This window comes from Cornus florida, unplaced genomic scaffold, assembly GCF_030987335.1.
Source record: "Cornus florida cultivar Cherokee Brave unplaced genomic scaffold, ASM3098733v1 CherokeeBrave_3.0.0_Hap2_Chr10, whole genome shotgun sequence".
Classification (NCBI taxonomy): domain Eukaryota; kingdom Viridiplantae; phylum Streptophyta; class Magnoliopsida; order Cornales; family Cornaceae; genus Cornus; species Cornus florida.
The window spans coordinates 43,912,404-43,930,130 of NW_026775580.1; the positions used below are offsets into that span (position 1 = coordinate 43,912,404).

At 37.6% G+C, this 17,727-nt stretch overlaps 1 non-coding gene across 1 annotated transcript; it reads right to left on the reverse strand.

The window, feature by feature from the left end:
• Positions 1–11,498: 11,498 nt before the first annotated feature.
• LOC132280391 (small nucleolar RNA R71) lies at positions 11,499–11,605 on the reverse strand. Its single transcript, XR_009471570.1, has one exon. It is a non-coding gene; the product is annotated as a small nucleolar RNA R71 (small nucleolar RNA).
• Between the last annotated feature and the right edge of the window lie 6,122 nt (positions 11,606–17,727).

The following is a 17,727-nucleotide window of genomic DNA, read 5'->3' on the forward strand; positions in this document are numbered from 1 at the left end:
GACACCATTTCATTTCCTTTTCCTTCGTGGCTTCTAGATTTAAGGCCTTAAGCAAAATGGTACCAGTGACATTGTTGTTAGAGTTTTGGGATTAGCTACCCCAACTCTCGTAGGTGCCTGGTTCCCTTGGTGCTTTTGGTAATCATCATTCCTGACATTAATGTCATCCGTATCGATAGGTTTTCTGAGTTAACCTGGTTGGGGCATGTTATGGACAAGTGCTTTATACTGTCATGCTACTTTACTGACGAGTAAGTATGGGAGGGTTCTGGTCGCTGTTCGTGCTGCCTTGTTACTCTCTTCTTTTGTTGTGTTTTAACGTTTCGTTGTCTTGGGATTCTCTCGGTGGTTAACATTGAGTTAACGTGCCGATTCGTATGAGGTGTTGTCTCAATTCATGGTTTCGCGTTCCTTCAGTTGATCTTAAGACTTCTGGAATTGTCCTTCAGTGCTTTATGAGCTGTCTTCGGTTTGACATTTGTTCGATCCTTGTTCTGTTCTTTTTCAGTATGTTCCGAATTTCGGGGACAAAATTCCTTTAAGGAGGGTAGATTGTAATGACCCGGTCATTTGACTCCCTTTCCTTTCTCCTGAAATTTTACAAATAATTTTTTTCCGTTTAATTTTCTTTTCTGAGTTCAGTTTCTCGTCGTTTAGTGTCATCTCGAGTGCTCGAAAATGGTTTCTGAGACTCTATCGTATGGATTGACAACTTCATTTGAGGACCAAGTCATTTCCACATTTTCACTTTTCGGACACTATTCACTTTTCGTCCTTTTCCCTATTCTGTCTTTTCCCCGTTTGCCACTTTGTTGGCAAAACCTTGCTTTTCATGCTCAGAGTTGGTTTTGACTTCACGTATCTTCATTCGAAGTGATTTCCACGAAATACGTATCTTTACTTTTGTAGAAAAGTACTCTGGTTGCTCCCGGTGTCTATAGGGACATGGATGCACAGTTCTTTAGAGTCTTTTTTCTTTTCTTGGGGTGTTTTTCATAAATATCTTTTGAAGATATTTTATTTCAAGGGTATCTAAGAAAATATTTTTGGAAGATATTTTCATTCTGGGTCATTAGTGCAATTAACCCTTTTTGGAGGGGTCATTGTGCAATTAACGAAAGTTATTGCAAAAATACTTCGTCTGGAGCCTGGATCCTTATACGGGATTCATTTTCACATTTCGTCGAGTCGTGTACTCTTAGAATTTTTTTTTGGTCGTTTTCCTCCAGTTTCAGAGTTTCTGACCCCGGTTGCCGCTGAACTTGTTCGGGGCATATCTCTCTGTTCAGGATTCAGTTTTTGACGCCGTTTCTTCTGTTGTTCATGTTCTCTCATTTTAAATCTTTTTTGTTCACAAAGTTTCACCGTTTGAGCATGTCTGCTCAAAATCCACTTTTCCAGACCTGGCGGGGCCCTTTCGGGGCACTTTTTGAGATTTTCTATAAATAGGGGACTTAAAGAAGAAAAATTAGATTTTCTTCTTCTTCTTCCTCTCTTGGCCGGCATCCATGGATGCCCATGGGGCTGCCACATTTTCTTCTTCTCCTCCACTTGATTTCCTAAGTGAAAAGTCTTCGGCCTTCACGTTTATTGTTCCCTTCGACGAGCTCTACCTTTCACCCTTATTAGAACCCGTTTTTAGCCAAATTTTGAGTTCGGGTTTGAAGTCAAGTTGTGATTTTCATGGGGCTTCTTGGGGATTCTTGTTCACCGTGCTGTCCCCGACAAAACCCTTCGGTATCGTTGGATTCGAATCACTTTTATTTCGGTGGGCTTTTGAGATTTTCATCTCAAATTGAGGTAGGGGGTGTTATAATTTATTTTCTTGTTATATTACATTCTTGTGATGCAAATACAACTTGTTTACATGCTAGGATATTAAATCTAGAACTTTTGATTATTTATTTTCTAGTATGAGATTTGATTTTCCCGGTTGCTCATAGTTTTGTTAAAACATGTGGCATGATAGAATATTACCCCTTGATATGTTGATTGATATAGATTTAATCTAGATCATTTGGACAAGTAACGAAGATTTTATTTAATATTTATCTTGAATAAAATATTAAATCATGTGGTCTTAACTAGTTTGAAATCAATGTGTGTTAGCATATTATATTAGGCCCTAGCATGCTCTTCAACATAGGTGAATGTGAGAGTCATCGGAGGTGTTTTAAAATCTAGAGAACATTTAATTAATTGATTAATTAATTTATTCCATGCGTACTATTCACTCCGTTTGAATTCCGACTTGATATTCTTGACACATATGTTATATAGTTTCACATATATTAAATTTAGAAATTTTGATAAAGTTTTGAAACTTCTCATTTATTATTTTTCTAGTATTAAAGTTTAATGCTCATGGCCGTGTCTTGCTTAGAATTCACTTGTATCATGTTTTTGAATCAAGTCTTGACATGTTGTATAACATATATGAATTTGAGATCATTTAGATGAATTTCAAAACCTAGAGATTTTAATTAAATGAAATAATTAAAATCCATTTAATAGCTCCTTGGTCTTGATTAAGTTTCTGACTTGGTAATTATGCTTTCCTTGACAAGTTCCCTCACGCGTATCAATTTGAGAATAACCGGATAAGTTTTGAAACTTATATTTATTTATTTCCTTTGTATGGAATTAAATTCACATGGTCGTGTCTTATATGAAATGAACTTGTAACTTGACATTAAACTTGCCTTCGACATGACCTTTGACATGCCTTATTCGTAGAATAATTGGACTTGCCATGTAATCTTGATAATTTAATCCCTTAAGTAGATTAAATTTCCTTATACGCTTCCATCGCGTTAATCATGCTTTGTTATTGAATTCTTGTTAAACTTATAAAATAGACTTGTATTTCATAAACTTGTATCTTTTTATCAAGCATCGTGACTCTTGTATTTTAGTTTCATTAATGTACTTCATAGACTTGTACATTTGTCTTAGAATGGTTTAATTACATATGTGTTGTTTTGTAAGTAACTAAATCATTAATCTTATACTTGTGGTATATTTACTTCAATGATTTCTTGTGCTATATATCTTGATTCTAGTCTATATAGATGCACACTATGATTTCTTGACATTTCACATGCCATGATAGTTGATGAACTTAGGGCATGACTTGTGTGTTCCAAAATCTTAGTTGTGCATGAAACGTGGTTAATGCATTTCTTATATTTTGATACAATCTTGGTTGCACAACTTGTTGATTTTGGGACTTGGGATATCAATCAAGAATTGACATGGCTAGGACTTGGTTCTAGTATGGGGGAATGTCCTTCTACACTATAGTGCGCACTAGGGGAAAGGTACCCATGGGTTTGTAACCCTAAAGTGATCTCAAAAGTACGGTTTTAATCCGGGCGATATCCGAGTTTCCACAATGGTTGATTTCACTCTTTAAATCTCAAGTTGTTATGCCTTGAAGATTTAAACTTATCGTGTTATGTGAAATGCTCCAATCTTGTTTCATTGCATAGATTTTATGCTCATCCTTGATTTCAGTCCTTAAATTTCAAGTGTTATTTCCTGAAGATTTAAGAATCTCTTATGTTATATGAAATGTTCTAATCTTGTAAATTGCATAGATTTTATACCATGTCCTTGCATAGATATTATGCCTTGTTCTTGTTTTCGTGTGTTACTCCTATCGTGTTAGATTAGAATGCTCCAATCATGTTAAATTGCATAGATATTATACATTATTCTTGATTTCATGTATTACTCTTGTCTTGCTAATTGGAATGTTCCAATCTTGTTTACTTGCATAAGTATTATGCCATGATCTTGATTTCACGCATTTCTCTCGTCTTGTCAATTGAAATATCCCAATCATGTTAATTGCATCGATAATGTAATCCCTGTTAGCCGTATTCAAGTATCCTTTCTTATCGTGTTGTATAGAGTGTTCTAAACCTTGCTTAATTGTATTGATAATGCAATTCATGTTGACTTATATTCAAGCATCCTTCTTATCGTGTTCCTTGGATTATTCCAAATCTTGATTTGTTTCATACATGTATATGTATCATGATTCTTGTTGATGTTGCCCTATGGTAGCTTAGGGTGATCCCTGAGTCTCATCTTGACGTAAACGTTAGGTGGCATGATCCATTTGAACAATTGCATGTCAGTCTAAAATCTCTAAAGAAATTGAGTCGATGCATGCTCATTCTCTACGAGTAAAATAGTTTACTCACCCCGATCTTACTAGTGGATTTGTTCAGGTACGAAGACTTGGCTCGTGATGCTTGTCGTTTATTGGGATGGCTTGTAGCTTCGAGTTTCCATTTCATGCAAGTGTTAGCATAAAGTGCCATTGTTGTAGCCTTTTGTATCAAACTTGTATTCTTTGATTCCATTTGTGTAATATGTACATAAGTACACTATTTTCCTTGTATTTGACGTGTATAACATGAGGCCAAGGGCCAAGCATGTTTATATTTGCACTTGTACTCATTTGGAGCCACATTTTGGTTTTGAAATGTATATTTTATCAACTTTGGAGGTTTGGCATGTCAAATCTTGTAAATGTGATGTAATAAGGCCATAGGCCATTGTAGCATGTTTAAAATGCCATATTACACTTGTGTGTATATTCATATCATCACACATTAGCTTATTATGCAAATTGATCATGCCATGGGGGTTTCAAATAAGACTTAGGATCCTTTCTTCATTTTTGGTGCACAACAGGGTCATATGCACATTTTCGAGCCATTTCGGTCGACCAAAATGCCAGTTCGGTCGACCGATTCCCTTTGTGGTTTAATTTGAACAGTAAAAGTTCCATTCCAGTAGCCATTTTCATGGTTTGGACCCAGTTCGGTCGACCGGTTCTCCATTTCGGTCGACCGAAGCTCCTCTTAACTTTCCTTCTTTTCTTGGCTCATTTCGGCAGACCGATGCTCCATTTCGGTCGACCGAAATGGAGCTATCTTGTGGGTCTTGTTTGGTTTGTTGCCCAGACAGGTTAACTTCATTTCGTTCATTCCCACTTGACTTTGTTTATCTTGTTAAGCTATTTAATGGTGTACATGGTCTAGTTTGAACTAGATCTTGTTCCCTTGGGTGTCATTGGTGCCATAGGGCGCTAGTGACCCTTTTATCCTAGTTTGCGCTTCCGGTTATTTCCTTAGGTTCCGTGACTTCATGGAAGGTCACATTTGCGTCTGAGAGATGATCTATATCTCGTGAGACTTTGGTTTATCTTTTGCTTCTGCACATACTTTCTTTGAGTTTCGTGACCTCATGGACGGTCATCTTAGGGTCTTAGTGGTGTGTTATGCCTTGGGAGACCAGTGTCTTGTATCTTGCTTCCGCATCTGGATCCGTTATCGGGTCAATCTTCAGTTCATCAATGTTGCTCCGGGTTGAATCAAAACCCGGGTCACGACAAGTGGTATCAGAGCGTCCGAGTTCGAATACCTTGGACGACGAGTTTTTGGTGCATATCATGCTTACGTTGTTATGCTTTGATATATCATTAGTATCTGGATAACATGTCTTGTTTGATAACATGTCTTGTATGATAACATGTTCACATGTTCAGGTGTTTTGAGACGCCTATTATTTGTTAAGCATGATTTATGTGCATATATGCTTCATGATAAAATGGTCTTGTTGCTATCATGTCATGGTATGGTATCATGTCTGCATGCTTATGTAGCATGACCGTATGCGACATATGTCGGCATACCTTACGTTTTGTATTCACGTGTATTGTCGTATCGTGTACTTACGTGCTTCTTGGTAACACGTTTTGATTTGATAACATGTTTGTTTGCTTATGTAGCAACTTGTTTAGAAACTTGTTCATCTTGATATGATTATATGCAACATATCGTCATGCTTTATGTTTTTCTCCTGTATACTTCGACATGTTCTATGTGATCCTGCTACTTATGTGAGTAGATAGTCCGTTGCTAGGTTGTATGCTACCTGTTTACTTTATGTCAGGTTTTGACGTTGTCTCTTAGGATCTGTTGTATCCCTTAGATGCATTCTTGTTTTACGAGTTTCTTTTTTGGATAGGAGAAATTCATTCTGTAAGGACCCATGTCGGGAACCTTCTGGTCTGTTTCTTGGTTGGGTGTTTCGCAACCTTAGTCTAACGGTTGATGCGAGTAAGGCTCATGCGAGCATAGAGGACTGTGATTCATTTCTTTTTCCTTGTCTGGTGGAGTGAGACACGGGCCAAGGAGGCACTGTTTCATTTCTTTTTCCTTCGTGGCTTCTAGATCTAAGGCCTTAAGCAAAATGGTACCAGTGACATTGTTGTTAGAGTTTTGGGATTAGCTACCCCAACTCTCGGAGATGCCTGGTTTGGACCGATTCCCTTTGTGGTTTCATTTAAACAGTAAAAGTTCCATTCCAGTAGCCATTTTCATGGTTTGGACCCAGTTCGGTCGACCGGTTCTCCATTTCGGTCGACCGAAGCTCCTCTTAACTTTCCTTCTTTTCTTGGCTCATTTCAGCAGACCGATGCTCCATTTCGGTCGACCAAATTAGAGCTGTCTTATAGGTCTTGTTTGGTTTGTTACCCAGACAGGTTAACTTCATTTCGTTCGTTCCCACTTGACCTTGTTTATCTTGTTAAGCCATTTAATGGTGTACGTGGTCTAGTTTGAACTAGATCTTGTTCCCTTAAGTGTCATTGGTGCGATAGGGCGCTAGTTGACCCTTTTATCCTAGTTTTCGCTTCCGGTTATTTCTTTGGGTTCCGTGACTTCATGGAAGGTCACATTTGCGTCTGAGAGATGATCTATATCTCGTGAGACTTTGGTTTATCTTTTGCTTCCGTACATACTTTCTTTGAGTTCCGTGGCCTCATGAATGGTCATCTTAGGGTCTTAGAGGTGTGTTATGCCTTGGGAAACCAGTGTCTTGTTTCTTGCTTCTGCATCTGAATCCGTTATCGGGTTAATCTTCGGTTCATCACTGTTGCTTCGGGTTGAATCAAAACCTGGGTCACGACAGTTCGATTGATCCAACTTTTCTCCGATCAATCTCACTTGGCAGTTTTCAGCATCAGCCTCCTTTTTGCTCCAGATCAGCCTCCTTTTGCTCCAGATTCTCACTAAGACTTAGTTTTACTCCAAAAATGCCTTAAGAAGCCATTTTCAGCCCATTTTAACTTTATTGACCTGAAAAGGGAAATAACACGAAATTAGACTAAAACGGAAAAATAAGATAGAATAAGGTCCTAGAATACTCAAGCTTGAGGGGTTTAAATGCACACTTTTCAGCACTCATCAGTTGACATGAAGCGCAAAAGGCAAACAATCCCCCTAAATTGAAAAGCAAAAAATTAAAAGAGCAAAAAAAAAAAAAAAAAAAATTCAAAGTGCTAAAAGAAGAAAGAGAAAGAGAGTGTGACTTGGATTTAGTAGCCTTGGAGTCCGATTTTGGAGAATAAATGATAGTTGTGTTATGGCTGTAGTGGTAAAGATGGTGGCTGTGATGGTGTAGATATTACGGTAGTGGTTGAGATTACAAGGAAGATGGAAGAGATTAAGGAGGAGAGAGATTGAATAAAGGTGCTGGCTAACTATGGTAAATTGACTGTTAAAGTTAACATTATTAACTATGGTTAACTCTGATAAATTGATAAAGTGTAACTGAATTTTGGTCCGTTGAAAAGTTCTTTGTTTTAGACCGCATAAAAGCCTCCCTATATATATATATATATATATTTGAAAACTTAATAAAAAAGATGAAAGAAAACCCTTTAGGAGATTCTATGCACTCTTGTGCACGGATACAACACAATTATATTATAATTCAATATTGCAACATTTAGGCAATAAATTTTTAAAAAGTTATGCAACATATTTATATAAAAAAACACACTATGCCAACAATAAACTTATAACACCATTAAATTAAAATTTTATAACATTTACGTAGTTATTGTATTGAGAATTTAAAATTTCTGCATTTTAGATTTATAATTGTTGCATAATGTCACGCCCTGCAACCAAGAGGCTATGCCACGCAGGCGCTACGCAGATGCCCAGCAAACGATGACATAAAGCCTGTATGGACTGAGAGCTTTCTAGACTTCTCTACACAAGGATGGAACTTTCCAGAATTCTCTAGAATAATGTGGAGTTGTCTAGTCTCTTCTGGACTTGTCTAGAGTTGTATAGAATTCTCTAGACTTGTCTTGTACATTGTAGATAGTTCTAGAATTGTGTAGATAGTTCTTTAAAGGATTCTAGACACTTATTCTAGACCACATATTTGTACACATCTAGAATGTTCTTGTAAGGGCAAAGGCCTATAAATAGGAGATGGGAGTTGATAAGCGCTGAAAAGTGCGCATTTAAACCCCTTAAGCTTAGGTATTCTTGAACCTTTATCTATCTTATTTTCCCGCTTTGTATTGATTTCATGTTATTTCCATTTTTAGGTACTTATCCCTAAAATAAGCTAACTCAGCCAAATAAGAGCAGAAATGAAGCAATTCTGGGATGAATCAAAGAAAGGAGCAAGGTAAAGCAAACGGAAACAAAGGGTGGAATTTCAGCAACTTCGATCGATCTCAAGAAAAGTTCGATCGATCAAACTTTCATCGATGATAAGTGCTTAAATGTTGCACATTTCAGCACCTAAGCTAAGGTATTTCAGTCTTTGCATCTATCTTAAGTTTATGTTTTAGTCCTAATTTATGTTTATGTGTATTTCAGGGCAATAAAGTTAAAATGAGCTAAGAACGGTCCAATTAAGCCTTTTTGGAGTTAAGCAAAGATTTTCAGACAATGGCATAAAGCGGTCAATTTCGGGCCTTTGATGATGTTCCCAAAGATGGAGAAGCAAACCAAATAGCCCGGGGCAAAAATGGAGCTGAATAAGGCTTAAAGGAATTTGTCAACTCTGGGGGGATCGATCCCTAGGGTGGGGGATCGATCCCCCAGGACTTAGCAACATTACAGTTTTTATTTAATTTTTGGGCTCATTTTGGGAATTGTTGGGCTTTAATGAGATTGTTACTTAAGGCCCAGTGAGCCATTAGATTAGGATTAGTTTTAGTTTTTATTTAGGTAAAGATTATTAGAGAAATTAATTAAGTTTTATTTTATTATTATTTTTCTGTATCGTAGTATCGTATTTTCTCTCTGGAAAAACACGCGAAAAAAGAGAAAAAAGCAAGAACAGGCTAGGGTTTGGAAGAAAAGTTCAGAGAAGATGAAGCAGATGATGGGGATTGTCCTGTCTTCGACTTCATCAACCATGAGTGGCTGATTCTTCTACTTAGGGTTGGATAAACCCTAAGTATGTAACCTATTCTCTCTTTCTTTTCATACTTTTTGGGGATTAATTTATGTAATTAGTGTATAGTCTTGAATATTATGAATTAAATTCTTCCAATTGATTATCTGTATTAATCTCATATTGTCTTATGTGTGGTTGATTCATAAACAAATTTTACACATGAATTCTTTGTTAATTAATTCTTGTGATGGCTATGCATGGTATTGCTTAGGTGTAATTGTGTTTCAAATTGATGAAAAATGCTTCCATTTGATGGATGGTACTACATGTTTAGGTTAATTTGTTGTCTAATTAGTTTTAAATTCATGTTTAATTAGTTTAATTTAACTTTAATTAATTTAATTGCAATTCAATTATTAGGTAAGTAGACCATCCATACTTATGTTTGAATTCCATACTTTTTGTCACAATTGCATTATCTTCTAGATTAATGTGTGTTAAATTTGTAACTTGGATTGATAAATCATGCTTTGAATGGGTGAATTGCACTACACTTAGTTTAATTGTCATTAGGTAGTTAATTCATGCTTGAAATTGATGGTTTACACTTTTCATTGCACTTGTTAGCCACATATAGATTACATAGTATTATTTCCCCAATTAGTTGAAAGTGAGTAAGTTAGGGAATGTGCTTAGTGGTGAATCCTACACCCTAAGTCTCTTTCCAATCTCTTAAACTCTATTTCTTTATTGCAATCATTTAGTTTAAAATTAGTTTTAATCACAAACAAAACCCTTTTGGCAATCACATAAGCACTAAAGTAGAATTCAATTCTGGAAAACCTATAATTGTTTAGATCTCTTGGGACGATCCCTGCTCACTTCATACTCCATAGTATAAGTGTTTAGTGGTTTTATAAATTTTAAAATATGGTGCCCACTTGACATTATTTCTAAACCTAAAGTGTTGTGCATTATTTTGTGCACACGCTTGGTCGCACCATAGTTTTGGCGCCGTTGCCGGGGATCTAACGGTTTTGAAGAATTGAATTAAACAATAGTTCTTTGTTGATTGTCTACTTTTAAGTCATTTTAATTTTTAATTTTTTTGTTTATTTGATTTGTCAATTAGGTACTTGAAGCAAAGTGGAGCAAACGCTGGACTTAGAAGCAATTAAAAAAAATTTTGAAGTTGCTTAAGGACCATCTGTAAGTTCTCTTTAATTTTAGTACTTTAATTGTATACCAATTTGCATGCTTTGGACAGCCCAAGTGGAGGCTTAAATTGAATTGTTTTATTTTTAAGTCCAAGCATACCTTCTTGTAGAAGGCATCGGCCCGTGTGGAGGCATTTAATTGTTTTAAGTGCATTGATATTATTGAGGAGTTTGGGAACATCGTATGTGGAGGTTGAATTTTTGAAGTGTTGGTGTGTTGACTTATTCTAGTGCATGCATAGTCGTAGATCACTTAATCGTCCTCTTGTTCCTGTAAATCAAAATCTTGAAGTTTTTCTTCGGCGTTTAAGAGGTAGTACTAGGGACAGTCATCCTAATCTTCCAAAATTTGATTTTCCATCTTTAATGGAAGACCCAATAGATCCAATTGAAGATCCCATTGTAGATCTTGGTCATGTGGATCATAACGGTGTGCACCACCTACCACAAGTTCATATTGTGGATCCTCAAGGTGTGCATCCACCCTTGGGAATGCCACGACCAGTTAATCCAGTGGTGCAACAACATAATCTAGGGATGCCAAGGCCAAATGTTGTTCCCCCAATTGGTGAGCAACAACAACAATATGTTCAAATGGCATACCCTCAACAATATGTTCAAATGGCATACCCTCAACAAGGTCAAATGGCATATCATCAACAAGGTCAAATGCCATATCCTCCTCTCAATCCTCCAATGGTCCTTAGGGATCGTTACATTCCAAATCAATATAATGCACCCACTTGCATTCAATTGCCAAATTTCCGTGATCATCATTATGAGATTCAGGCTTCCACCATTAACATGTGCCCCCTTTTCTATGGGTTGAGCAATGAAAAGCCTTATAAACATTTAGATGAGTTTTTGGAAGTCTGCTCCACCGTGAAAATCACGGATGTTCCGGAAGAAGTCCAAAAAATGAAGCTTTTCCCTTTCACTCTTGGGGATAAAGCTAAATATTGGTTCAACAACTTGCGGCCAAATACAATCACCTCTTGGGCACAATTGCAACAAGAGTTCTTAAAAAAGTATTACCCCGCAAGTCGAACTGATGCCATAAGAACTTCCATTCGTGAATTTAAACAACAAAAAGGAGAACCCCTTCATGAAGCATGGGAACGTTTGAATGACTTACTACGAAAGTGTCCACATCATGACATTTATAAGTGGCAATTAGTTCAATGTTTCTTTTCAAGTTTATCCGATGCCAATAAGGGCATTGTTGATGCTTCTTGTGGCGGAAGCTACATTGAAAGAAATGAAGATGAAATTTGGCAACTTTTTGAAAAAATGAGTGAAAACTCAATGCATAGATCTTCATCTTCTAGGGGTAGTCACCTAGCACATATGGGAGGAAAGAAAGCTATAAATCAAATAGACTCTTCCATGGAAATTGCCGCTGAGGTCAAAAATCTTACTCAAAGGTTTGATACATTCCTTTTGAATCAAGGTCCGGCGACTCAATCATATCCTCACCATTCCAATGAAATGTGCATGACTTGTTCTAGTTACACTCACCATACTTCAAATTGCCCTCTTAGACAAATTATACCAAGTGAGTCTCAAGAACAAGCAAATGCTGCTTTCATTCATCAAGGGAACAACCCTTATTCCAATACTTACAATCCGGGGTGGAAAAATCATCCAAACTTTGCATGGAGAAATCAAGGAGACGGTGCAAACCCTCCTCAAACTCAAGGTTACCAAGCAAAGTATGTTCCCCCACATCTCCAAAATCAAAATCAGAATTCTCAAGGTTACCGTCCTTCATTTTATCCTCAAAATGTGAATCAATATTCTCATCCACAAGCATCAAATTCTCAATCTTACTCTAATCCAAATCAAGCGCCTCCTAAGAGTTCCGCTTTTGAGGACAAAGTCTTGCAAGCTTTAGGTAATCTTCAAAAAGATAATCAACTGTTTCATTCTCACTCTCAATCAATTATAAAGCTTGAAGCTCAAATTGGGCAATTAGCTAATTCTTTAAATGTGAGAGAGAAAGGTAAGTTGCCTAGTCAAACTGAGACCAATCCTAAAGGGCAATTTATGGCGCAAGCAAGTCCTTCATCAGAATTTTCTGGAAATGAGCAAGTTCAAGCAATTACTACCTTGAGGAGTGGTAGGAAAGTGGATAATAAGGTAGAGGTACCTAAGGAGGATACTGAACTGAAGCAACCAAGTGGTAGCATCCGTCCCATTCCAAATCCTATTCCTATTTCTTTGGATGCTAGTGGTTCCAAAATGTACATTTCGTCATTTTCATCACAATCTCCCCAATTAGAGAAGCCTTATGAGCCAAAAGCTCCATTTCCTCAAGCTTTGAGAGAGACTTCATCATTTGGGAGACAAGAAGGGAAAATTCATAATATGATGGAAGTATTTAAACAAGTAAAAATTAATCTTCCTCTTCTAGATGCAATTAGGCAAATTCCACCATATGCAAAGTTCTTGAAGGACTTGTGCACACAAAAGAGGAAGAGTAAGGGAAGGGACCTTAAGAAAGTGCTTTTAACGGAACAAGTGAGTTCCATCATTCTGTCTAACACTCCTCCTAAGTTCAAGGATCCAGGTGCTCCGACCATTTCTTGTGTTATTGGAAACCAAGAGGTTCGTAGAGCTCTCTTTGATTTAGGTGCAAGTATCAATCTCATTCCATACTCTGTTTACTTGCAGTTAGGGTTAGGGGACTTGAAGCCAACATCGGTAGTAATCCAACTAGCCGATAGATCAATTAAAAAACCAAGGGGGATTGTTGAGGATATTCTAATTAAGGTTGATAAATTTTATTTTCTGGTTGATTTTGTGGTACTAGATACTGAGCCAGTCCCTAATCTCACCAATCACATTCCAGTCATCCTAGGAAGGCCATTCCTTGCCACTGCCAATGCCACCATTAATTGTAGATCCGGCATTATGGACATCTCTTTTGGCAACATGATGGTTAAGCTTAATGTATTCAATGCAAGTCAACATCCCACAGATGGAGACGAGTGTTTCCTAGTAGATGTCTTGGATGAAACCATAGAGGAGACTCTTCCCTCAATTTTATCTAAGGACCCTCTTGAGGCGTGCCTTTGCGAAATGTTTGAAAGTTGTGGTTTTGACACAGAAGGATCCATAAGTGAGGTGAATGCTTTAATGGACTCTGTGGCCACTTTGGATTACCCACCTTGGAAAAGCAAGAAAGAACCTCTTCCTTCACTCTCTAGTACTCCACCAGTTCCATCTCTCATCTCTCCTCCTATTCTTGAGCTTAAGCCCCTTCCATCAAATCTGAAATACGCCTTCTTAGGCCCAAAAGAGACTCTTCCGGTCATCATTGCTTCCAATCTTGAAAATGACCAAGAGAATGATCTTTTGGAAGTGCTTAAAGCTAACAAAGAAGCCGTTGGATGGAGTGTGGCTGACTTAAAAGGCATTGACCCTTCTATTTGTATGCATCGCATACACATGGAAGAGGATGAAAAGCCATTTAGGGATGCTCAAAGGAGATTGAACCCAAATATGAAGGAAGTTGTCATGAAGGAGGTTGTGAAACTTCTAGATGCGGGAATCATTTATCCTATCTCTGATTCCAAGTGGGTTAGTCCAACTCAAGTGGTTCCCAAAAAGTCGGGAATCACAGTTGTTGAAAATGCTAAGGGTGATCTCATCTCGAAACGCACCGCCACTTCATGGCGTGTTTGCATAGATTATCGAAAGCTGAATTCTGCCACTAGGAAGGACCATTTTCCATTACCTTTCATTGACCAAATCTTGGAAAGATTGGCTGGGCAACAATACTATTGCTTCCTAGATAGTTATTCGGGGTACAATCAAATGGCCTTAGATCCATTGGATCAAGAAAAGACCACATTCACATGTCCTTTCGGTACATTTGCTTATCGACGGATGCCTTTCGGATTGTGCAATGCTCCTGCCACTTTCCAAAGGTGTATGATGTCAATTTTTTTGGACATGGTGGAGAAGTATTTAGAAGTCTTCATGGATGACTTCTCGGTTTTTGGGTCCTCATTTGATTCGTGTCTCCAAAATCTCAAAAAAGTGCTTCAAAGATGTCGTGAGACTAATCTTATGTTAAGTTAGGAAAAGAGCCATTTCATGGTTCAAGAAAGAATCGTGCTTGGACATGTCATCTCTAAAAAAGGAATAGAAGTAGATAGAGCGAAAGTTGAGCTAATTTCTGAATTATCTCCACCTACTACGGTGAGAGAAATCCGCTCCTTTCTAGGACATGCCGGTTTTTATCGCTGGTTCATCAAAGACTTTAGCAAAATTGCTAGACCCTTGTGCAACCTTCTTGCCAAAGAGACTCCATTTGTCTTTGATGAAGCATGCCTAAATGCTTTTCATCAACTTCGTACTCTTCTATCATCCGCTCCCATCATGCAACCTCCAAATTGGTCATTACCATTTGAGATTATGTGTGATGCTTCCAACTTCGCAATGGGTGTTGTTTTGGGGCAAAGGGTAGGTAAACTACCATATGCTATATACTTTGCAAGTAAGACTTTCTCAGGTGCCCAATTGAACTATTCTACCACTGAGAAAGAGTTACTTGCCGTAGTATATGCCCTTGATAAATTTCGGTCATATCTCTTAGGATCCAAGGTAATTGTGTTTTTCGATCATGCCGCTCTTAGGCATCTTTTAATGAAAAAGGAAACCAAACCTCGCTTGATAAGATGGATTCTACTTTTTCAAGAATTTGACTTTGAAATCAAGGATAAAAAGGGCTCCGACAATGTCGTTGCCGATCATCTGTCTAGATTAATGGTTGAATCTTCTCCAAATCTTGAAATTCATGAATTATTTCCGGATGAACAACTCTTTCAAATCTCTAATGGGACGTTGCCTTGGTTCGCCGACATTGAAAATTATCTTGTAACCAGCAAACTTCCCATTACTTGGTCAAAATAAGAAAAGGACCGATTCTTTGCTACCATCCGGAAATACTATTGGGAAGATCCCATTCTGTTTCGTTATTGCCCGGATCAAATCATAAGAAGATGTGTGCCGGAAAGTGAAGTTCCAAGCGTCCTTGTGTTTTGTCACACACTTGCTTGTGGTGGGCATTTCAGTGGAAAAAAGACCGCTTTGAAGGTTCTTCAAAGTGGGCTCTTCTGGCCCACTATCCACCGAGATGCCTATAACTTTTGCAAGGTGTGTGTTCGGTGCCAAAAGTTGGGATCAATGTCAAAGAGAGACATGATGCCCTTAACTTCAGTCTTCGTTGTTGAAATCTTCGATGTATGGGGCATAGACTTTATGGGACCATTCCCAATGTCTTATGGCTTTCAATACATCCTCGTTGCCGTTGATTATGTTTTAAAGTGGGTTGAGGCTTGTGCTACCAAAACGAATGACCACTCCGTGGTAATTGCATTCGTTAAATCAAATATCTTTGCTCGTTTTGGTATGCCAAGGGCTATGATAAGTGATGGAGGAAAACATTTCTGTAATCAATTCTTGAAACAACTTTTCTTGAAATACTCCGTCACACATAAAGTGGCCACTCCCTACCATCCCCAAACAAGTGGGCAAGTCGAGGTGTCAAATAGGGAAATCAAGCATATTCTTGAGAAAACTGTCAATCCGACCCGAAAAGATTGGTCAAGAAAATTGAACGATGCTTTGTGGGCTTACCGGACAGCTTACAAGACTCCAATAGGCATGTCTCCATATAAACTTGTTTATGGGAAGCCTTGTCATCTTCCGGTTGAGTTAGAACACAAAGCACTTTGGGCAATAAAAAGGCTCAACTTTGATCTTGATAAGGCTGGAAATGACCGTTTACTCCAACTCAATGAGCTAGAGGAATTAAGAAATGATGCCTATGATAGTTCAAAAATTTACAAGGCAAGGACAAAAGCATTTCATGATAAACATATTGTGAAAAAGTCCTTTGAAGCTGGTCAAAAGGCTTGGTTATTCAACTCTAGGCTCAAATTTTTCCCTGGAAAGCTTCGAACCAAATGGGAAGGCCCTTATCAAATTATCTCCGTCTCACCTCATGGGGCGGTTGAACTTAAAAATCTAAAAGATGAAGGGACCTTCAAAGTTAATGGTCAAAGGCTTAAACCATACATTGATGGACAAAATTTTCAAAGAAATGTGGAATCTGCCCTCTTGGTAGATCCCATTTACTTTGAAGATTAAGAACATCTCACGTCTTTCTAGCGACGTTAAACACTAGTTGTATCGAGTTTCTCTTTCGTTGCATTTTAATTTCCATTTTATTATTATTTTATTTTTATTTTTCCTTTTGTACATTTATGCATTTTTAAATTAAAAAAAAAAAGTGAAAAAAAAAAAAAAAAATTGTAAATGAGTAATGTAGGTTGGTGTTTGATTTTATTTCTATTTTATTATTATTATTTTTTTTGTATATATTTCATGTTAGTTTTGATTTATTCAAAAACATAAAAATAAAAAAAAAAATTTAAAAAGTATTAATTAGTATAGGTTGATAAGTGATTTTATTTCAATTTTATTTATTATTATTTTATTTTTATTTTTATTTTTATTTTTTATCTATTTTTCATTTTAGTGTATATATTCTTTTTAGTTTTTTTTGTTTTATTTATTTATTTATTTTTTTTATTTTTTTTAAAAAAAAAAATTGAAAAATTGAAAAAAAAGGAAAAAAGAAAGATCGATCCTCAAAATGGGTAAGAGATCGATCCCATTTTCTTGGCAGAGAGCAACAAAAAAATAGGCCAAGTGGATTGATCCCCCGTCCAAAGGGATCGATCCCATTTTACTTATGTTTCTCCCTTCTCATTAAACAGTGAAGGGGACATTTTTTTGTCTAAAATTGTCGATCCCCCATCAAAGCAGATCGATCGCCCCTTAGCTTTGTTGTGCCCTACCTTCAATCTCCAAAATACATTCATCTCTGTTCTCCCAATTTCGAGTCGCCACTCTAAATTTCCTCCTGGCGTTCACGGTGTACAGGAACCCACAATCTTCCGCTGATCTCTTCTCCTCTTCCACGGTGTCGCGGCTGTTAAAAACGGCGCCATGGTTCTGAGTTCTTCTCCGCCGACGATTTGAGTTCGCCGTTGGCCTCGCCTTTTATTTTCCGACGCGGCTGTTCGTTGCTTTTCGGCGTCGCATCTGGGTTCGTCTTTCCGACGCCGTTTGCCGTTTTCTGGGTTCGTTAGCCGGTAATTCCGGCTGGTTGGTTCGCAGCTCGTTATTCTCCAGCGAGGTCGCGGCTGCATCGGCGTCGTCTTTCCGGCGAATTTTTGGATCGCCGAATTTTTACGGCTGTTGGTTC